The sequence below is a fragment of the Heptranchias perlo genome, chromosome 34 (genome assembly GCF_035084215.1).
Source record: "Heptranchias perlo isolate sHepPer1 chromosome 34, sHepPer1.hap1, whole genome shotgun sequence".
Classification (NCBI taxonomy): domain Eukaryota; kingdom Metazoa; phylum Chordata; class Chondrichthyes; order Hexanchiformes; family Hexanchidae; genus Heptranchias; species Heptranchias perlo.
Window position 1 is genome coordinate 16,552,096 of NC_090358.1, and position 23,282 is coordinate 16,575,377.

The 23,282-nt window shown below is 41.5% G+C and overlaps 1 protein-coding gene across 4 annotated transcripts in view; it reads left to right on the top strand.

Annotated features, from left to right (window-relative positions):
* The first annotated feature begins 376 nt into the window (after positions 1-376).
* Positions 377-23,282, top strand: part of znf280d (zinc finger protein 280D) — a 100,422-nt gene continuing 77,516 nt past the window's right edge. For 3 of the 4 annotated variants that reach the window (XM_067971520.1, XM_067971521.1, XM_067971522.1), the window contains exon 1: positions 377-464. The gene's annotated coding sequence lies outside the window, so the exon portion shown is untranslated. The remainder of the gene's footprint in view (positions 465-23,282) is intronic. The other variant, XM_067971523.1, reaches the window with a different exon arrangement.

Here is a 23,282-nt window from a genome sequence, read left to right on the forward strand (position 1 = left end):
GGCAAAGAACAATCGCAGAGGAACAGTTGCATTATTAAAAAGCTGGGTAAGAATGGGAGGAGGGGAACCAGTAGGTTACTGGGGTGGGAGGTGGGTTTGCAATGAGTTGCTCTGTGATGACTGTACCTCATGCCCTGCTGCCAACTTAGGCAAAGAACGATCGCAGAGCAACAGTTGCATTTTTAAAAAGCTGGGTAAGAATGGGAGGAGAGTAATCAGTCGGTTACTGGGGTGGGAGGTGGGTTTGCAATGAGTTGCTCCGTGACTGTACCTCATGCCCTGCTGCAGGCTGGCACGTTGCAGAGCAGACGCTTCGCGCGCCGACCATCGCACGGGCTGCCTCTGTTACCCATGATCCTCTGGCGGGTTCAGGCGAACTCCCCAGTGCGCACAAGCAGCAAAAAAAAAATGCTGGCGGATTACTGTAGTAACACTTTCCGCTTTTAGCCCGGGATAAGCACGCGGTGAGTCACTCTTTCTGACGGTTATTCATTATTAAGGTGCACGGCCGCGGCCCGGTGGCGCTCGGGGGCAGCGGTAAGCGGCCGCCGCGCTGTCCGAAAGCCGGCTCCAAAGATCGGGCCTGTGGAGCTGGCGGATGGATCGTGGGCGCCATGTTTGGTTGTTGTTGCTTTACCGAAACAACCGGACGGCGAGAGATTAAAAGGAGAGCAGTGCGCCGTCGGCGGCTGACTCACAATTTAATTAGCCCTCGTCGTTTTATTGTGTAGTCTGTTTCCCCTGTGGTCTGATGGTTCTGATTATATTTATTTTGGTTTGTGGGTTGATTTTTTTTTTCCGGGAAGGTTATTTATGTAAAACCGCTGCGGCTGCTGCACCACGACCAGCAGAAAATAGAAAATGCAAAGAGCGCGGGGATGGGCGATCTGAGCTGGATCGGCTGCTGCCGCCGCCGCCGCCGCTTGTGGTGTTTTGTCCGCCTATCGGTGGAGGAATAGCTGTTTTCCACCATAGCGGGTGCAAAAAAACACACTCACTCAGCTGTTTACCATATCCTAATGTAACTTGCATGATACAAAGGAGGAAAACACGTGCATTACCAGCCGTCTTTGACAGTTATGCTGTGTGGCTGGTCGCAGGTTTTATTTCTCCAAATATGATGGTGAACTTACGATTGTAAAGAGTAACGGTGGCAGGTACACGATTTCTCCTGAAAACGTGGGTCACCAATAGTTGTAAAACGGTTACTCACATTATACGGAACTGTACTTGATTACTTATAATTGGAATACTACTGCGTTTTTGTATTGGTTTCTGAAGTGCTTGTTTATTTTGGTGACGTGTGTGTCTACGCTTCATACTCTATCTAGTTTATATACACTTCAGTAAACTAACGACTCACCAATTGAACTGTTCGGACGGAACTGCTGATTTAAAGAGATTTTGGCGCTTTTCTGGATGTGGGTTATATGTGTATTGAAAGGCTTAACTTTGGAAACGCTACCCTTATCTCCCATTATTTAAATTGTCTAATAAACATCGAAGTAATTTAAATGAGTCTCTTGTTGAATGGATCCAGAAGTAGACCCATAATGATTTTTTCCCCTAAAAATAACAGATTCTTCAAAATGAGCAAACGTTTTAATTTTTGAGGATGGCAGATATTAGCCCAATAAGATTTATACTCCAAATATGGACTGACAATTTATTGAATTTTTTTAATTCCAAGGTTGAGACGGGAAAGAATGTTAATCAACATAATTCAGTCCTAACTTGGTAGACTTTTATCAATTTTTAAAAAGTATTGTTGTTAAGATGAGTTGCAGATTGTGGAAGTATTTTTTATAATTTAAAATACTTGCAGTCCTGATGCCAAGTGAGTAGTTGAGCCTTGTAGACTAGGAAAATCTTTGTTTCGTGCTTAGTTAACTGATCTTTGCTAGGCAACAGTGGGGCACTACAAATGGTCTTAGTTCTCTGGGTAAGTGAATTGAAATTGGCTAAGGTTCCCGTTTTGATTGCTGCCTGAAGAGCGTGATTGCAGATGGGATAATATTTGGCCGTGAAGACATTCATAGTTGGGCTTGCACATGAATAATGACAAACTGACTGAAGTATGGAATTATACCCCAGAAAATAGTTAACATCTTCAGGAGAGGCAGGGGAGGAAAAGTTGGTGAGAAAAGAGAGGATAAAACGAAAATACATTTTTTGATTTTTTTTTTCCTGAAAATGGGAATGATTGAACTAATCCTAAATATAGGAAGTAAACGGAAACAGCTGACCTGCCAAGATTAGATGACAATTCTACCACTAATTTAGGGGGAAAAAAAAAATCAAATTTTCTTTAAGAATCAAAAATACAGCCAGTTTGAAGGTAAGATTGCAGTTCTTTGGTTGTAACAATTAAGCCCCAGTTTATGTAGACAAATTGTTGATCTTATTTTCATTTTGCTAGTAAAGGTATTAATGAGATGAGAGGCGAGTAGAGTCACATAACCCACATGTGGATATAAAGTAAATCCTCGTGGTCAAAATCAGGCATGAGTCTCAAAGTGAAGATCTTCTGTTAAAGTTCAGAATTGTTTAGGGATTTGTTTCAAAGTAGGAAGGGCTGTTGAGATGTCTGAGAAGCTGTTGTCTTCTGTTAAAAATCCCAGAGGTTTTAACATTAATTTTTTTCAAGTAACATGGTACTTGTTATAATTTTTTTTAATCTTAATTTTAATAAATAATTGAACTCGTCAAATTTGAAAGCATTAGAAATGGTTGAAATGAGTATTTGTTGATTTAAATTTGGTTAAGGCTGATTCTAGGTGTTTCTAATATGTTGAGAACTTTACACACACACGAAATTGGTGAGACTGTTTACTGAGTTAACTTTGTGAGTTCTAACGTTAAAATTGTATCCATTTTCAGTTTCATATTTCCTGTCCTAGAGTATACTTTGTACCCACTTTATTGTAAAGCTTCTCAAAAAAAAATGAAAAAGAAAAAGGCTGTGAAAAGAAAAGTGGCAGCTGAACAAAAGTTAATTGTTGTAGAAGGTGATGCTTGAAGTTTGATTGTCCACAGTTGAACTCTTTGTGCTTTGATTTATGGCCATGTGTATATTTAGGACACATATTGTACCATTTATTGTTTGGCTTTTAAATGTAATTTCCCCCCCCCCATTTCCTTTCTCATATTCTTAATTGTCATTGCTGTTCATTTTTCTTTTGGTCCAACTCAGAATTTTGTTTCAATTTTTAATCATTCTGTTTTATCATCTTACAGTGCAATGGCATTAACCCGGATCAAGTAACTTTTTTGCTGTTTATTTTACCTCATTTGTAATGGAATCTCTGCTGTCTAATGATATAGAGCTTTAAGATATTAACAGCTGTTTTGCAATGTGACAGTAAAATGTCTACAGTGTAAGAAAGGAGGTAAGAGTGCTAATTTTCCTGACTTTTGTACTAGAAAACACCCATTTCCCAGGCACAAAGGTCAAGAAAAATGGGGCTGGAGGTTTGTTCTTTCAAGTCCTTGTCCTCTTTATGTTCTGTAATGTCTGGGGCTACCTGGGGCAGGAGGGCAGGGCAGAGCTGAGTCTGCACCTGCAATGGACTCGATGATATTATCAGCGCATGGCACGTAACTTTTCCAGCGCTCGAGCCTCCCCTTCCTGTTATCTCGGTTGGGCGTCCGTTTTCAGGGTCACCTTTAGGTGACAGTGTGATGCTTTGGGCTGATTATTCTCTTTTCTCCCCCCTCCGCCCACCACCCCAGCCGCCCAAAGCACCCGGGCAAAGGGGACCAAGAAAACTCAGTCCGATGAACTTCTATGAATCATTTCTCTTGTGCTTGATCTAAACTTAACACAGGTCATTTAATTAACAAGGTAGCATGTTTGCAGAATTTCAGTGACGTGTACTTCCCAAAGGAGAATGTGAAACAGCAGGGCCCCCAGGTCAATTGTAGTACCCCAGCTACTGCTCTACTGAGATCGATTAATTCAGTGCAGACCAGAGATTGAATCTGGAACCTATCTGGCCTTTATGATTCACTGGGCAATGAATGTACCAACTGAATCATCAGGGCAGCCTTCATGGTTTTATAAAGGTATGAGATATAAAGCAATTTAGAAATTACTAGAGTTTGTGGGCCCACTAATGTGTCATATTTACATTGTAATAAAGTTGCACAAGGCATACTGAATCTCATTTATATTTACAGAGCTAACAAATTCAAGCAAATTTGGTGTTCACTAATCCTTTTACATTACATGGTTTATGCTCCTTTCTATTACCTGGCTTTCTTGGCTGGCCAAAGCATCTTTGGAGACAACCCTTTGTATAAACATCACAACTGTGATTAACAGCAAGAGCAATCTTCTTGTACAGGGTTTTTGCTCATTGTCTTTAAGCCATACTACTGACCGTGGTAAATATAAACAGCATGTGTTGGTGGCATATAGGTCAGGCTTGACCATATGGGATGTCGACAAGTGGGCTGAGGTTTCAGCTTGCCTAAAGGGGCCAGCACTGCCCTTTGGCATTGCTTATTCAAAATGACCTTCCTCGCATTAGTAAACAACTTTTTACTGACTGCACTTGTGAAATTCATGCATGTAGATTAGTGTTGGTCACATTTGTGACTAAGGAGAAATGGTGAATGCAAAATTCATGTGTCTGCTCCACATTATAAACAATACATTTTCAGCACAATGTAAATGGGCACATATAAAAGACAACACCAACCTACTCCCAATGCCTCCTACAATGACCAGCTCCATGGGACTACCTTTGTTTGGTTCTACTGTTAACTACTCTGTGCTTTTAGATTCCCTGATATCCAGTCTTGGATGAAATGTAACTTCATACAGAGGCTGAATCAGAATGTTCACAACCTCAGTGACCTGTCTGACCCTGAACTAAGTTTGTAATCCATATTCTTTGTCACATGGACCACCTATTTTGCTCCTTAACATTGCCTGTCTCTGATCCGACCTCAGTCCATCTGCCGCTGAAACCCTTATACATGCTTTTGTCACCTCCAGACTGGATTATTGCAACGCCTTCTGAGACAGCCTCCTATGCTTCACCCTGCATAAACTTCAACTCATCCAAAATTCTGCTGCCCATATCCTATCCTGCCCCAAGGCCAACAGGCTATCTTCCCCTCCCCCCCCCCCCCCACCCCTGTCCTCACTGTCCTCCATTGACCCCTATGCCTTAGATTAAAAATTCTCATCCTTGTGTTTAAATCCATCATGCTTATCCCTGTACCTTCTGCAGTCCCATTGCTCGCCCAAACTGTCCGTTGCTCTGACCCTGGCCTCTTGTACATCCTCCCCTCCCTTTGCTCCACCATTGCTGGCTATGCCTTCAGCCACCTGGGTCCCACTCTGGAATTCACTCCCTAAAGTCCTCTGCCTCTCCATTCTCCCTTTTCTCCTTTAAGACCCCCCTTAAAACTCAATTTGACGAAGTGTTTGTTTACCCCTGCTAATCACTCCTTTGGTTTGGTCTTTTTTTTCTCACACCTCGGAAGTGCCTTGCAAAGTTTTTCTACATTAAAGCTGCCAAATAATTGCAAGTTGTTGTTGAGTTAGATTGCAGTTCTGGACAAGTAGACAATATTTTGTAGTGATTAAATGGGCTAGTATCTGTACAAATTGATTCTGGTTGGAGAATAAACTTGGAAAAGTTTTCAAGTGGATTCAATTTTGACCAAGATTTGTTTTGATTTAAAGAACTAGAAAATGAAAACAAAACAAATACAATGTAGAATCTGTAAAGCAAACTAGGGGAAAGGGATGTAAAGAAAGGACATGCTAAAAGCAGTAATTCATATAGTTATAACAAAACTTGTATATTTCTTGAGATTATGGTTTCTGGGCAAGACTATGCATGCTGATCCCAGGCCGTAGCCAAGAAAAGTAATTTGCAACTGCTGAATGTAACTTTTTTTAAAAAGCTTTAATATTTAGTATTTAATATTTAGGGTGTTTAGTAAACTTATAGCCTTACTTAAATAATGACAAGCTTGAAATCTTGAAAGTGACCTGTGTTGAATAAACTGACAACTTGGCATATGCTTGTATTTTTTTATTCAAAATTGCAAATTCTTGATGTTTAATCCTTTCTAACTGTTGGTATGTTTTTATTTGAACCTATGGCCACCATATCTCATTAGGCAGTAAAATCTATGATCTGAATCTAGTATCTGAGTTTGCTGTGGGTAAAATGTCTTTTAATAATTTACTACTTTTTTGTAATTTCATATCCAATTGGTGATTAACGTTATCCAGCTCAACTCTGTTTAAAATACACATGAAGCAGTTATTTATCGAAATACATTGGTCATTTCCTTTTTTAAAAAAACTTTTAAAGTACATTTTTGAAATGGTTATTTGAATTTTGGATTGAGTTTTTGGAAGATGAGCTTCAGTTTCAGATTTATCCTTCAAACAGTTAACTGGTTTATCCCGCTTAATTAACACATGAACAGTATTTGTGGATTGTTGTCCTGCACCAAGGACAAATGCAATGAAGGATAATTTTAATGTGTTTTTCAAACTGTAAATTCCATATTCATAGGTCAAAATTATAAACTTGGAAGCACTTGGGAAGAAATTGGGTGCAACCTCTTGTACCACCTGTATTTATATGATTTGCATAGTAAGTAGCAACAATTACTGGATGGGTAGGCTTAGCGTAATCTTTTAGGAAAGGTCACCTTTGATGCTAATTTTCCATATCTAAGTATAGTGCCTCTTTTTTCCATGCATTCAGCTACCACAGAAAAGCTGGTATTGCTACAGTAGTCAGTGTACCTCTTAGGTCTGCCATCAATCTTGCCCGTTACCGATCTGGTATAGGTTAAAAAACAGATTGGAGATAGATATAAATGGCATTACACTGAAGAATATGTATTGCTGTGACTATTTCTTGTACTTTGTAAAAACGAATATAGGGTAATGATGGATGGCAGGGAGATATGATAGTATTCAGTGGTATAGGAGGGCCCAGAATTCTTAAATTGCATTTATGAGAACTTTTTTAGCCAGTACGTAGCAAGCCCAACAAGAGGGGGACAGTTCTGGATTTAGTTTTAGGGAATGAAGCTGGGCAGGTGGAAGGAGTATCAGTGGGAGAGCATTTTGATGCTTGTGATCATAATTCAGTTTGATTTAGCATAGTTATGGAAAAGGGCAGAGATAGAACAAGAATAAAAATTCTAAATTGACGAAGGGACAGTTTTACTAGGCTGAGAAGTGATTTAGCAAAAGTGGACTGGAAACAGCTACTTGAAGGTAAATCAGTGTCAGAGCAGTGGGAGGCATTCAAGGGGGAGATTCAAGGGGTTTAGAGTAAACATGTTCCCACAAAGAAAAAGGGTGGGACTGCCAAATCTAGAGCCCCCTGGATGACCAGGAGCATACAGGGTAAGATAAGGCAAAAAAGGGAACCTTATGTCAGACACCAAGAGCTCAATACTGCAGAAAGCCTAGAGGAGTACAGAAAGTGCAGGGGTGAAATTAAAAAGGAAATTAGGAAAGCAAAGAGAGGGCATGAAAAAATACTGGCAAGTAAAATTAAGGAAAACCCAAAAATATTGCATAAATACATAGAGCAAGAGGATAACTAAGGAAAGAGTAGGGTGTATTAGAGACCAAAATGGTAACCTATGTGTGGAGGCGGTAGATGTAGGTATGGATTTTAATCAATACTTTGTGTCTGTCTTCACAAAAGAGGGGGACAATGCAGAGATTGTAGTTGAGGAGGAGTGTGAAATATTGGATGGGATAAACATGGTGAGAGAGGAAATATTAAGGGGTTTAGCATCTTTGAAAGTAAATAAATTGCCAGGCCTGGATGAAATGTATCCTCGGCTGCTAAGAGAAGCAAGAGCGGAAATAGCGGAAGCTCTGACCATCATTTTCCAATCCTCCCTGGCTACAGGCGTGGTGCCGGAGGATTGAAGGACTGCTAACGTTGTACCGTTGTTTAAAAAAGGAGAAAGAGATCAAGTAAGTATAGGCCAGTCAGTCTAACCTCGGTGGTGGGCAAATTATTGGAATCGATTCTGAGGGACAGCATAAATTGTCATTTGGCAAGACAGAGAATCATAGAAGTTTACAACATGGAAACAGGCCCTTCGGCCCAACGTGTCCTTGTCGCCCAGTTTATACCACTAAGCTAGTCCCAATTGCCTGCACTTGGCCCATATCCCTCTATACCCATCTTACCCATGTAACTGTCCAAATGCTTTTTAAAAGACATAATTGTACCCGCCTCTACTACTGCCTCTGGCAGCTCGTTCCAGACACTCACCACCCTTTGAGTGAAAAAATTGCCCCTCTGGACCCTTTTGTAACTCTCCCCTCTCACCTTAAATCTATGCCCCCTCGTTATAGACTCCCCTACCTTTGGGAAAAGATTTTGACTATCTACCTTATCTGTGCCCCTCATTAGGATAGTCAGCATGGATTTGTTAAGGGATGTTCGTGTCTGACTAACTTGATTTAATTTTTTGAACAGGTAACAAGGAGGGTCGATGAGAGTAATGTGTTTGATGTAGTGTATGTGGATTTTAGCAAGGCTTTTGACAAGGTTCCACAAGGCAGATTGGTCAAAAAAGTAAAAACCCGTGGGATCCAAGGGAAAGTAGCTAGTGGATCCAAAATTGGCTCAGTGGCAAGAAGCAAAGGGTAATAGTTGACAGATGTTTTTGCGACTGGAAGGCTGTTTCCAGTGGGGTCCCGCAAGTCTCAGTACTCGGTCCCTTGCTTTTTGTGGTATTTATTAATGATTTAGACTTGAATGTGGGGGGCTTGATCAAGAAATTTGCAGATGAGACAAAAATTGGCCGTGTGGTTGATAGTGAGGAAGAAAGCTGTGGACTGCAGGAAGATATCAATGGACTGGTGAGGTGGGCAGAATTTAATCCAGAGAAGTGTAAGGTAATGCATTTGGGGAGGGCAAACAAGATAAGGGAGTACACAATAAATGGGATGATACTGAGAGGTGCAAAGGAACGAAGGGACCTTGGAGTGCATGTCCACAGAACCCTGAAGGGAGCAGGACAGGTGGATAAGGTACTTTAAAAGCATATGGGATACTTTCCTTTATTAGCCGAGGCGTAGAATATAAGAGCAGGGAGGTTATGCTAGAACTGTATAAAACATTGGTTAGGCCACAGCTTGAGTACTGTGTATGGTTCTGGTCACCACATTACAGGAAAGATGTGATTTACAAGGATGTTGCCAGGGCTGGAGAATTTTAGCGATGAGAAAAGCTTGGATAGGCTGGGGTTGTTTTCTTTGGAACAAAGGAAGCGAGGGGAGATTTAATTGAGGTATATAAAACTGACGGGACTAGACAGGCCAGATAGAGTGGATAGGGAGGACCTATTTCCTTTAGCAGAGGGGTTAGTGACCGGGGGCATAGATTTAAAGTAATTGGTAGAAGGATTAGAGGGGAGCTGAGGTAAACATTTTTCACCCAGAGGGTGGTGGGGGTCTGGAACTCACTGCCTGAAAGGATGGTAGAGGCAGAAACCCTCAACTCATTTTAAAAAGTACTTGGATGTGCACTTGAAGTGCTGCAACCTACAGGGCTATGAACCAAGTGCTGGAAAGTGGAATTAAGCTAGATAGCTCTTTTTCAGCTGGCACGGATGTGATGGGCCGAATGGCCGCCTTCTCCGTTGCTTTCTATGATTCTATGATACTTGAAATGCAGGATTCTGATAATGTGAATTGCAACTAGAGCTTTAAACATCTGAACTACTCAATTCAGGTAATCTGTTGGCATCTGTTATTTTGGGGAAATAACATTGTGAGCTATTTATAATGAAATCATAAGCCTGTTCTTTAGAAACAGGTTCGTACAGGAAACCTTCTCCCTTAATGTTGGGTTTTATAAAGGACAGGAGAAATAGTTTTAAGTAATGGTGTAACTAAGGCCAGGGACAACCAGTCTATTCCTTAACTAAATACACATTGGAGTCACTTTATTTATTAGGAAATGCTGAAGGAGCGGCATGACATATGTGAGCTTCTTGTGAAAGTGTTGTGTTGATTTATACATGGTTTCAGTTTGGAGACAGACATGGCTCTTGATGGCGCTATGCAAGTTGTTGACATTCCAGGATACTGCCAGCATTTTGGAACTACGTAAGAAGATAAGAACTAGGAGCAGGAGAAGGCCATACAGCCCCTCAAGTCTGCTCCGCCATTCAGTAAGATTATGGCTGATCTTCGACCTCAACTCCACTCTCCCACCCGATCCCCAAATCCCTTGATTACCTTGGAGTCCAAAAATCTATGGAACTCGCCATAATATACTTAAATGGCTAAAGTGATGCGAGAAATATCCCATCATTATACTTAGTACTAAAACTTCTTTTATATTGCATTAAGTGGGATGCTAGGATCTCTTTTTTATTCGTTCATGGGATGTGGGCGTCGCTGGTGAGGCCGGCATTTATTGCCCATCCCTAATTGCCCTCGAGAAGGTGGTGGTGAGCCGCCTTCTTGAACCGCTGCAGTCCGTGTGGTGACGGTTCTCCCACAGTGCTGTTAGGAAGGGAGTTCCAGGATTTCGGCCCAGCGACGATGAAGGAACGGCGATATATTTCCAAGTCGGGATGGTGTGTGACTTGGAGGGGAACGTGCAGGTGGTGTTGTTCCCATGTGCCTGCTCTTGTCCTTCTAGGTGGTAGAGGTCGCGGGTTTGGGAGGTGCTGTCGAAGAAGCCTTGGAGAGTTGCTGCAGTGCATCCTGTGGATGGTACACAATGCAGCCACTGTGCGCCGGTGGTGAAGGGAGTGAATGTTTAGGGTGGTGGAATGGGGTGCCAATCAAGCAGGCTGCTTTATTTTGGATGGTGACGAGCATCTTGAGTGTTGTTGGAGCTGCACTCATCCAGGCAAGTGGAGAGTATTCCATCACACTCCTGACTTGTGCTTTGTAGATGGTGGAAAGGCTTTGGGGAGTCAGGAGGTGAGTCACTTGCCGCAGAATACCCAGCCTCTGACCTGCTCTCGTCGCCACAGTATTTATATGGCTGGTCCAGTTGAGTTTCTGGTCAATGGTGACCCCCAGGAATATGATGGTGGGGGATTCGGCGATGGTAATGCCGTTGAATGTCAAGGGGAGGTGGTTAGACTCTCTCTTGTTGGAGATGGTCATTGCCTGGCACTTATCTGGCACGAATGTTACTTGCCACTTATGAGCCCAAGCCTGGTTGTTGTCCAGGTCCTGCTGCATGCGGGCTCGGACTGCTTCATTATTTGAGGGGTTGCGAATGGAACTGAACACTGTGCAATCATCAGCGAACATCCCCATTTCTGACCTTATAATGGAGGGAAGGTCATTGATGAAGCAGCTGAAGATGGTTGGGCCTAGGACACTGCCCTGAGGAACTCCTGCAGCAATGTCCTGAGGCTGAGATGATTGGCCTCCAACAACCACTACCATCTTCCTTTGTGCTAGGTATGACTCCAGCCACTGGAGAGTTTTCCCCCTGATTCCCATTGACTTCAATTTTACTAGGGCTCCTTGGTGCCACACTCGGTCAAATGCTGCCTTGATGTCAAGGGCAGTCACTCTCACCTCACCTCTGGAATTCAGCTCTTTTGTCCATGTTTGGACCAAGGCTGTAATGAGGTCTGGAGCCGAGTGGTCCTGGCGGAACCCAAACTGAGCATCGGTGAGCAGGTTATTGGTGAGTAAGTGCCGCTTGATAGCACTGTCGATGACACCTTCCATCACTTATGGGGCAGTAATTGGCCGGATTGGATTTGTCCTGCTTTTTGTGGACAGGACATACCTGGGCAATTTTCCACATTGTCGGGTAGATGCCAGTGTTGTAGCTGTACTGGAACAGCTTGGCTAGAGGCGCAGCTAGTTCTGGAGCCTGACATGTGGGCCTTGTAGCATGGAGTTAACTTGCTAATTTTGCTAAGGCTGACTGCTGGGAAGACTTGGTTTATAAAACAGCTTTTCGCAGGGGTTAGCCTTACAGGCAAGTTTACTCTGGGGTTGGTGCCAGCTGCCGGGGCCATTGTGTTTTTTAAATTCGTTCATGGGATGTGGGCGTCGCTGGCGAAGCCAGCATTTATTGCCCATCCCTAATTGCCCTTGAGAAGGTGGTGGTGAGCCGCCTTCTTGAACCGCTGCAGTCCGTGTGGTGAAGGTTCTCCCACAGTGCTGTTAGGAAGGGAGTTCCAGGAATTTGACCCAGCGATGATGAAGGAATGGCGATATATTTCCAAGTCGGGATGGTGTGTGACTTGGAGGGGAACGTGCAGGTGGTGGTGTTCCCATGTACCTGCTGCTCTTGTCCTTCGAAGTGGTAGAGGTCGCGGGTTCGGGAGGTGCTGTCGAAGAAGCCTTGGCGAGTTGCTGCAGTGCATCCTGTGGATGGTACACACTGCAGCCACTGTGCGCCTGTGGTGAAGGGAGTGAATGTTTAGGGTGGTGGATGGGGTGCCAATCAAGCGGGCTGCTTTGTCCTGGATGGTGTCGAGCTTCTTGAGTTGTTGGAGCTGCACTCATCCAGGCAAGTGGAGAGTATTACATCACACTCCTGACTTGTGCCTTGTAGATGGTGGAAAGGCTTTGGGGAGTCAAGAGGTGAGTCACTTGCCACAGAATACCCAGCCTCTGACCTCTTGTCGCCACAGTATTTATATGGCTGGTCCAATTAACTTAATTGGAACGCCCACACGTTGGGAGCTGGCAACTGTAGTGCCCCACTAAACACAACATAAAAGCAGTTATAAATCCCTAGGCCATTCAAATGGCAGTGGTCATCTAAGCAACTGTTAAGGGCATCTTCATTGGAAACCTCTTCTGGAAATCTGAATCTTCAATGGACCTTACTGGAACATTAGGCAGTGCTGTACTGTTAAGGGGCCAGATGGAGAATAGAAACTGGACCTAACCATTTACGGCTGGATTTATTCATTTGAAATGGAGGTGGCCTCAATATTTTCAATAAAAGGTTTCAGAATAGAGCGAAGTCACATCAATACCAAGTAAAATAATGGAATTCATTTATCAGTAGAGTTAAGGATTACCAGTATGACACGAACCTAGTAAATAGCAGCCAGCATAGATTTAGAGGGAAAGATGCTGTTTAACAAACTTCCTTAATTTTTTTTTGGAGAGACTTCCCAACTGGACGATGGAAAGCACTGCAATGTGGTCTTCTCAGACTTCCAAAAAGCTTTTCACAAAGTTATGCACAAAAAGCTGACACTTAAGCTTAAAGCAGTGAGGTTTCAAGGTGAAATCTGGAATGGATAAGAAATTGCCTGAAGGATAGGAAGCATTGGTACATGTTAGGGATTAATGTCAGGGAGGGAAAGTGTTACGCAGAGTTTTCCAAGGATTGATGCTGGACCCTTGCTGTTTCTAATTTACCTTAACAACTTTGATTTGATTTGGAAGCCTAACGTAAACTGGTCAGATTCGCATATGATGCCAAACAGGGAGTTGAGCGGGTGTGGGAAGAGTTAAATCTGAGGCGGTGTCCGGGGACATTCAGAATGAGTTAGGTGAAATATGTACGTGGGCAGAACAGTAACAGATAAAAAAATTAATATAGATAAATAGAAAATATTATGGATAAAATGGGGAAAAAAATCCAGGGTTTTAGTAAAATAGATGTTAATGATCAATGTGCAGTAACAATTAACAAGGTGAGTAGAATACTGAATCTATAGCCAAAAAAGTAGAGTGCAAGTCAGGGGAAATTATGCTTAAAAGTGTAAAATGTTCTGGTCAGATCACATCTTTGTCACCAATACGCCAGGGAGTGTGGAGGCAGTGCAGAGAAAAGCCAGGATACTAATCTCTAGTGTTAAAAGTATTAATCGTCAGGAAAGATTGAAGAAACTTGGGCTATTCCACCTTGAAAAAATGCAAGAGAGAGAGATCTAAGAAAAATACATCATAGTTCAACAGTTTAGGAAAAGTAAATCTGGAATGTTACTTCAAGTTAAACAGACAGTAGAAACTGACAAAAGGTCAATCTGGGACTGATGTTAGGAAGATCTTTGTATGGTGATTAACACTTAGACTGGGTTTATGGATTGGGATTGGAGGCACAGACCCTGGATGGTGTGAAGGGGGACTAGTTTTTTCTGGATGGATGAGCTAGAATGGGCTCAATGGCTTTCCTCATTTGTATATGTTGGGTGGTGCATGTTTGTTGGTGAATGGTGTTTGTATTTGCAGGTGTATAGTGAACTGCCTCTTATCCTCTCAACTTCTATGGCCTATGCTTGCATTGGGTGATACTATAGCTCACTGGGTGAATGCACTCAGCAGATACCGGCCCAATTTCTCTCTTGTCTGTCCTAAACAGACAAGAGAGAAATTGCTGCTCTTTCACATCATTGAATGTGTTTGTGCACAGCAGTTGCACAAATGCTGACTTTACCACAATGGTAAAAGTGAAAGGAATGGTCACTACAAGACCAGTGCTAGTGAGGCTATGACAGATGTGAGCCAGACTGTGACAGGTGACCAGTTTGGATCATCATAACGAGCCATTCTCTCCAGTTGAGACTTGGTATATCAAACACTTCATTACAATGGCGTAGTCCCAGAGAATGGTTTTATGCGCCCTACCTCTGCAGCCTTCTCCAGACTTATTTTCTCTCTTGCACCATTCCACCTCCTGACTCTGGACAACTGTGTATCTCGCTTTCCCTTTGCCCCCATCATTGGCGACAGAGATTTAAGCCACCTAAGCCCTGATCTCTGGAACGCCTATCTGAAACCTGTCTGCCTCTCTCTTTTTATCTCTTTTTAAAAAAAAAATGCTTTCTCAAAACTCATATTTTTGCTCCAGCTTTCAATCACCCCCTAAACTCTTGTCCCAGCTCAATGTTCCATTCTCTTACTGCTACTTTGTAAATTGCCTTGAGACATTTTGTACATTAAAGGTGCTGTATAAGTGCTTATGTTATAAACCTAGACTGTGCTAAACTTTAAACATGCACAAAATATTTTATTGCTTATTTTTTAACTGATGATTAATTTTATCTGTAGATGGATTTTTGATTCTATGTCCAATAAAACTTTGATTAAAAAGGCAACAGTTTTCCTTCCAAATAATTGCCAAAGTTGTGAACTTTACTGTAACCACAACTACCAGATCTGAATTCAGTAAAAAGTGATGAAAATATAGAGTTAATATAGAAAAACAGCACAATTTCTCATTAAAATGCTGAAAATTGTGATTATCGCTTTGAAGTATAGGCTTAAAACTAATAATTGTACCTGTAATTGTAATTTTTGTTCATAGTGACTTATGGATGGAGACTTTGCTTACTGAGTAAAAATTACCTTTCCTCCTCCTATAGTTAATATCTGAGTGGGTATTTATAATGTGTATAGCTAGCATCAGCAAGCTTCAAGCTCCTCCAAACCTCTTGAGATACCTCTTTAATCATACAATCAAGTTGCTAAGGCCTTTTGAAAATAATACAGATGCAGATGGTTCCAAGCATGGAGCTAAATATCTGTTGTTTTGATCAGTTTACTACTTTTATTTTCCCTTGGTTTCCTTGCTTCCTTTATCTCTCGTTCCCTTTTTCGCCCCCCGGCCCCCGAATGTTTTAAACTTATAGGATGCTAACAAAAAAGCATATGATGCAGATATATGTATCTAGAACTTGTGTACACTGTAAGACAAAACGACAGATTGTAACAATACATCAGGAAAGTTTGCGGTGAATTTACTTGAGCTAAAGCTTCCAGTATCACTGAGTAGATTTCTAGTCTCTCCTTTTATTTCAGTCTTGTAGGGTACATTGTGCCAGATATAATCATAAGGCACTGACCTGTGGGTCACCATGAATGGGGGTGGTTCAAATTTCTGGGAAATTGGGTACATTCCTGTTCAGAGGACCATGATGATTTGGGATTCAAGGAGTTTTGATTTGGAGACTTTCATCTGATACTCAGGGGCACTTTGAATAATTTTATGTGGTTGTAAATTGTCATATCTTAAGTTTCTCGTTTGCTATCCTCTGTTGTGAAATAAACATTTAATTGTCTTGATTATTGTATTGCTGTGCATACATATTGTACATGTGTTTCTCCTTGTTGAAAGAAAATTATGCTGAAAAAAAATTAAATCTAGTTTTTCAAAAGTTAGTTGATAAAAGCTTTAAAAATTCAGCATCTTGAATCAGTCTAGAGTGCTGTCAAGATTCATGTTCTTCTTATGTGGATTAACATAGTGGGTGTCATCAGGTCATTCAGCTGCTGGCACGCCACAGCTGAGCCTGTGTATGTTCTTACCAGACATCCCCAACTATACCACTCTGGAAGCCAGGTGATGTTATTCCTGTATTTAAAAAGGGAGATCGAACAAGTCCAGGGAACAATAGACCAATTAGCTTAACGTTGGTAGTAGGAAAGATAATGGAATCTTTATCAAAAATGTAATAGCAAAATATCTAGAGAACGAAAATATAATAAAGAATTTCAGATTTCAGAAGGAAAAATCATGCTTAACCAATCTTATTGAATTCTTTGACGAAATAACAGAAAGAATAGACGAGGGTAATGTAGTAGATGTAATATATTTGGATTTTCAAAAGGCCTTCGATAAGGTACCGCATTGTACACTCATTACTAAAGTCAGAGCATGTGGGGTCAGGGGACCCGTAGGAGAGTGGATAGCAAATTGGCTACAGAAAAGAGTAGGGGTTAAGGGTACGTACTCAGAGAAGGCAGCAAATGTTACCCTGCTATTCAAGAAGGGAGGGAGAGAGAAAATAGGGAACTACAGGCCTGACATCGGTCTTTGGGAAAATGCTGGAATCCATTTTTAAGGAAGTGGTAATAGGGCACTTGGAAAATCATAATATGATTAGGCAAAGTCAACGTGGTTTTATGAAAGGGAAATCGTGTTTGACAAATCTATTAGAGTTTTTTGAGGATGTAACTAGCAGAGTAGATAAAGGGGAACCAGTGGATGTAGTATATTTGGATTTTCAAAAGGCATGCGATAAGGTGCCACATAAAAGGTTGTTACACAAATTAAGGGCTCATGGGGTTGCGGGGGGGTAATATATTAGCATGGATAGAGGATTGGTTAAAGGACCAAAACAGAGAGTAGGGATAAATGGGTCATTCTCAGGTTGGCAGGCTGTAACTAGTGGGGTGCCGCAAGGATCAGTGATTGGGCCTTAGCTATTTACAATCTATATTAATGACTTAGATGAAGGGACTGAGTGTAATGTATCCAAGTTTGCTGATGATACACAGCGCTGTGGGGAGGAGACAGGCTGCAAAGGGATAAAGACAGATTAAGTGAGTGGGCAGGAGGATTGCAGTTGGAGTATAATGTGGGGAAATGTGAGGTTATTCACTTTGGTAGGAAGAATAGAAAAACAGAATATTTTTTAAATGGTGAGAAACCATTAAATGTTGGTGTTCAGAGAGACTTGGGTGTCCTCATACAAGAAACGCAAAAGGTTAGTATGCAGGTACAGCAGGCACTTAGGAAAGCAAATGGCATGTTGGCCTTTATTGCAAGGGGGTGGAGTACAAGAGTAAGGAACTCTTACTACAGTTGTACAGGGCCTTGGTGAGACCTCACCTGGAGTACTGCGTACAGTTTTGGTCTCCTTATCTAAGGAAGGATACTTGCCTTGGAGGCGATACAACGAAGGTTCACTCGATTAATTCCTGGGATGAGAGGGTTGTCTTATGAAGAGAGGTCGAGTAGAATGGGCCTATTCTCTCTGGAGTTTAGACAAATGAGAGGTGATCTTACAGAAATATATAAGATTATGAGGGGGTATGACAGGGTAGATGCTGAAAGATTGTTTCCCCTGGCTAGAGAGTTTAGAACTAAGGGGTGTGGTCGCAGGATATGGGGTCGGCCATTCAAGACTGAGATGAGGAGGAATTTCTTCACGCAGAGGGTTGTGAATCTTTGGAATTTTCTACTCCAGAGGGCTGTGGATACTGAGTCATTGAATATAGTCAAGGCTGAGATGGATAGATTTTTGGACTCTTGGGGAAATCAAGGGATATGGAGATCGGGCAGGAAAAGAGTTGAGGTCTAAGATCAGCCATGATCTTATTGAATGGCTGAGCAGGCTCGAGGGGTGCTCCTATTTCTTATGTTCTTAAAAGGTGGGAAGTGGTGATCCACAGGTTTTGGTGCTGGGACCACTGTTGATCACAATTTACATTAACTATTTGGTTTTGGGAATCGGAAGTACAATTTCAAAATTTGTGGATGACACCAAATTGGGGGGTGTAGTTATTACAAAGGAAGAATGCTTCAAAATACAGGAGGGTACTAATAAACTTGCAGAATGGGTGTGTAATTTCAATATAGATGAGCATAAGCCAGCAGCAGCAGCAGAATTGTATTCCAGCACAATCGTGGCCCGGCATATTCCTCACTCTTTCATTACCAACAAGCTAGGAGATTAACCCTGGTTCAAAGAGGAGTGTAGAAGAGCATGCCAGGAGCAGCATCAGGTGTCCCTAAAAATGAGGTGCCAATCTGGTAAAGCTACAACACAGAAACTTAACTGGACCAACCACATAAATACTGTAGCTGCACGACCAGGTCAGAGGCTGGATGTTCTGTGATGAGTGACTCAACTCCTGACTCCCCAAAGCCTTTCCACCATCTACAAGGCACAAGTCAGGAGTGTGATGGAATACTCTTCACTTGCCTGGATGAGTGCAGCTCCAACAACACTCAAGGAGCTTAACGTCATCCAGAACAAAGCAGCCCGCTAGATTGGTACCCCATCCACCACCCTAAACATTCACTCACTTCACCACCATGACTGCAGCAACTCGCTAAGGCTTCTTCGACAGCACCTCCTAAACCCGTGACTTCTACCACCTAGAAGGACAAGAGCAGCAGGCATATGGGAGAAACACCACCTGCATGTTCCCCTCCAACTTTTACACCATCCCAACTTGGAAATATATTGCCTTTCTCGTTGAAAATCCTGCAACTCCCTATCTGTCAGCACTATGGGAGAACCTTCACCACATGGACTGCAGCGGTTCAAGAAGGTGGCACGCCGCCACCTTCTCAAGGCCAATTAGGGATGGGCAATAAATGCTGGCCTTGTCAGTGATGCCCACATCCCATGAACGAATAGAAAAAAATAGTGCATTTTAGTACCAAGAATAAAGAGGCCACATACTACTTGGATGATAATAGTCTAAATGGGATAGAGGAGCAGAGGGATCCGAGGGTACAGATACACAAATCACTAAAAGTAGCAACGCAGGTTATCAAGGCCATAAAAAAGGGAAACCAAGCACTGAGGTTCATTCCGAGAGGGACAGAATTGAAAAGCAGTGAAGTTTTGTTCAATTTGGCTAGACCACACTTGGAGTACTGTGCACCGTTCTGATCTCCATATTACAGAAAGGAGAAAGATGCATTGGAGAAGGTGCAAAAAAGATTCACGAGGATGATGCCAGAACTGAGAGGATATACTTATTGGGAAAGGCTGAGCAGGCTGGGGCTCTTCTGTCTAGAAAAGAGAAGTGCTGAGAGGTGAAAGGGTTTGACCAGGTAGATGTCGAGAAAATGTTTTCACTTGTGGGGGTGTACAAAACCAGAGGTCATAAATATAAAATAGTCGCTAATAAATCCGATAGGGAATTCAGGAGAAACTTCTTTACCCAAAGAGTGGTAAGAATGTTGAACGTGCTACCACAAGGATAGTTGAGGCAAATAGCATAGATGCATTTCAGGGGAAGCTAGATAAACACATGAGGGAAAAAGGAATAGAAGGGGATGCTGATAGGGTTAGATGAAGTCGGGAAGGAAGAGGCTCATGTGGAGCATAAACGCCGGCATAGACCAGTTGGGCCAAGTGGCATGTTTTTGTGCTGTAGTTTCGATGTAACTCAATGAAATCTTTCAAGCTGAATAGCAGCATGTGTCAACTTTATTTTCATGTTACGGAGATGCTAGGAATTTTTATGTTTTGGAAGTTGCCAGTAAAGTCTTTTGTATGCAATTTTATTTTCAAACTTGAACAGAGACTTGGAAGTCTGGGGCAGTGGGCGACATGAAGGTTTTGTCTTAAAGGAGAAATGCACAGGATAAGATTAGGAAGACAAAAAACGTAATTAAATCACCGACAGCAATAATTCTTGATCAATTTCATGCTTTCCAGCAATTTGGTTTTGCAGGTTTTAACTAGTTTTACAACCATTTCAATTTTTCATGGTGATTGATTTGGCAGTCCGGATACCTGCTTATGCTGTGACATGAATAGTAGTTATCCTGGAATTTGCTGAATCTCAATCTCCATAATTGGGTTTGGTTCAGTGAGATTGCATTCTAAATAGGAAAAATACATGATTGAGTAAAGGCTTTGTGGTTCCATTACAGAACTTGACTTGACCATTTTTGTTTTATGAATGTAAATTGTTATTTTTGGACTTCAAGCTGAATTGGAAATCAACACAATTCTCTTTACAATGCTTCACCTGAGTCAGTATTTACTGAGTCATACCCATACGTCTGTCTTAAGATTTTGAAGTGGAAGGAAAGTCTGGGAGGGGGGGTGGAAAGGAAGTTCAATTTGTTCAAAGTAGATTTGTTCCGTTAAGAAAAATAATAGGCTCAGCTTTATTTTATTTGATGTTTTCTTGGAAACATCAATTTTACTACTGGTATGGAGACCAGTGAATTTCATATCCTTTGCTCCTAAGCCATTCTCTTGATCGCGAAGGAGTACCATGTGGATATGGGAGCGGCGGGTGTCGAACTGCCTGAGAACCATTCCAGAGCAGCCTAGTGCACACAACTTGCGCCTAGGCTTTGTCAATCCTGCTGCAGTGTCACATAATGTTTTGCCTTTGTTCTTGTTACAGTGGTTTCCAGTATGTTGCAAAACTACTAGTTAAAAGCACTCTTGGATTCATGTTTTGTGTAGACCTATTTCCAGTGTGGCATTCCAATTCTTCAGTGACATGAATAGTAATGATGGTTTATTGGGAGCATTCCCCACTTGTAATGTCAACGAAGTAGTACATTGTGGTGTGACACTAGGGAGGTTTCTGCATGGAAAGTCAATTGCCACGGCACCTTTAACCAACACTTTAATAGCATAACACTATGATAAAGGTTTAGTAAGACCACTCTTTACATTTAATATTGTTTTGTTCGACAGCATACACTTCTCCTTTTAAGAAATGTGCTTGATCTCAAAATTTCTTATGCATTAACATTATATACTGAATAAAAAGGATTAGTGGAACTACCCCTGATGGTTGTGTGTGGATTACAACTTATCACATATTACTTTAACGCTTAACTTAAAACAGTTGTCGAATACACAGTTCTTGGTCCATACTACTTTGTCCCAATATGTGCCCTTTGCACAGAAGTGGAAGGCACCAAGAATAATGTTCTTTGCAACACTGCAGTTGAGGATGTTACTATATGTGGTGAATTCCATAAGTATATTATGTTCCATAAGTGATAAAAAGTCAGTGCAGTTGCAGAGTACTTCAGTTGTGAGTTCTCTAAATGCCACCAAAATATGTAATTGCATAGCATGAACTTAAAAAAAAAATCAATCTCGGAATATACTTGCGATGGAACAATTTTGATTGCTCATAACAAATCGGGGTGGAAAATTCACACTTTATTAAACAAAACACCAAAAATTAATAGTGCAGTATGAAGTATTTATATAATATATAATTTGTCCACCTGTAACAAAGAACTAAGGATTGAAAGGACTTGCACAACTATAATGTATCAAACCTACATAAGTAATGAAGCCTGTCATAGAACAGAAGCTTATTGAAAATCAGAATGTGATCATCATTAAAGTTTTCCGGTGATGAGTTAATGACTCCTCATCACTGACTCCCCACCCAAAGGAAATAGTTCTTTCCTTGCTTAACCTATCAAATTTTTAATAATTTCCAATGGAAATCGTCATAATACCTCACATCTCTCCTCCTGTTGACCTTTTCTGGCATTATTGAGGTGAATCTACACTGTACATTGGCACTAATGTTTCTATATAATAGGATGCCCAAAACTAAACATAAGCTTTGTATAAATTTATCATTACTTTATTGAAATAAAAACAGAAAATGCTGGAAACGCACAGCAGGTCAGTCGGCATCTATAAAAAGAAAAGACAGATTATGACATTTCAAACTAACAGCTAAGAGATAAACAGATATTTTAGTACGGTTGGAAAAATAATGGAGAAAAAGGCAGAAGGAAGAACCAACAGATACTCTATAGTGGCAGAGAGGGAGTTCATGTGTTAAATGACCTGCAAACAACTAAATAAAAAATATAGAATAAAAAGTCATGCAGACATATGAAAACGATAGACAATGAGAATACAGTCAGACAGGACAAAATAATTTGCAAATACTGGCGGGGGGTTGGGGGGCTGAAAAGACACCAGAGGTTCAGGCACAGCAAAAGCGTAAGAAATAAAGAGGGACTGTGTCAATTGTGCTCCCAGACGCTTACAGACCTGAAGTGTGCACATCCGAAATGTCATGAACTGTCTTTTGTCTTTACAGATACTGATTGACCAGTTGTGTATTTTGCACAATTTTCTGTTTTTATTTCAGATTTCCAACATATGCAGTTTTTCCTTTTTATGCTACTTTTTACTCTTGTACTTTATACCCCATGGAGGTCAGCTTCGAAGTAAGAATGTTAGAAATCCAAAAATATACAGTATTGTTTCTGTCATCCACACTACAATGAATGAGAAACTGGGAAGAATGGAGAGGCCCATCCCAGAGATGAATCTCTGACAGACATAATATGCTGGACCTGAATGGCTGCACTTGAGTCCTCAGTAGAGGGAATGTAAACCAACATGGTTGCTGCAGTGAAACTTGAGTGACCGAGGGACTAAGCAATATAGAGCGAGAGCTGGACAGTCATGGAGAAATTGTCATCAGATTTTTCTGAACTACTCGATGTGCAGATCATGGGCAAGCCTGAGCAGAAGTTGACCACCAGTGGCCGAAGGAATGTGTGGCCAAATTGAAAGTCGGTGTGCAAGTCACCTTTCACTAGAGTAACGGTACCAAAAGGGGAAAACAGAGGGCACCTATAGTTGCAAAGATGATTTTGCATTTGTATATATAATTTATATCGCATATCTCAAAAATGTCCCAAAGCACTTCACAAACAATGATGCTGAAGTGCAATCACTGTTATGTGGGTAAACTTGCAGCCATTTTCCACACAGCATGGTGGTGCAAACATCCATGAGATGAATGACGATTTACTCTGTTTTTGGTGTTAGTTGAGGGA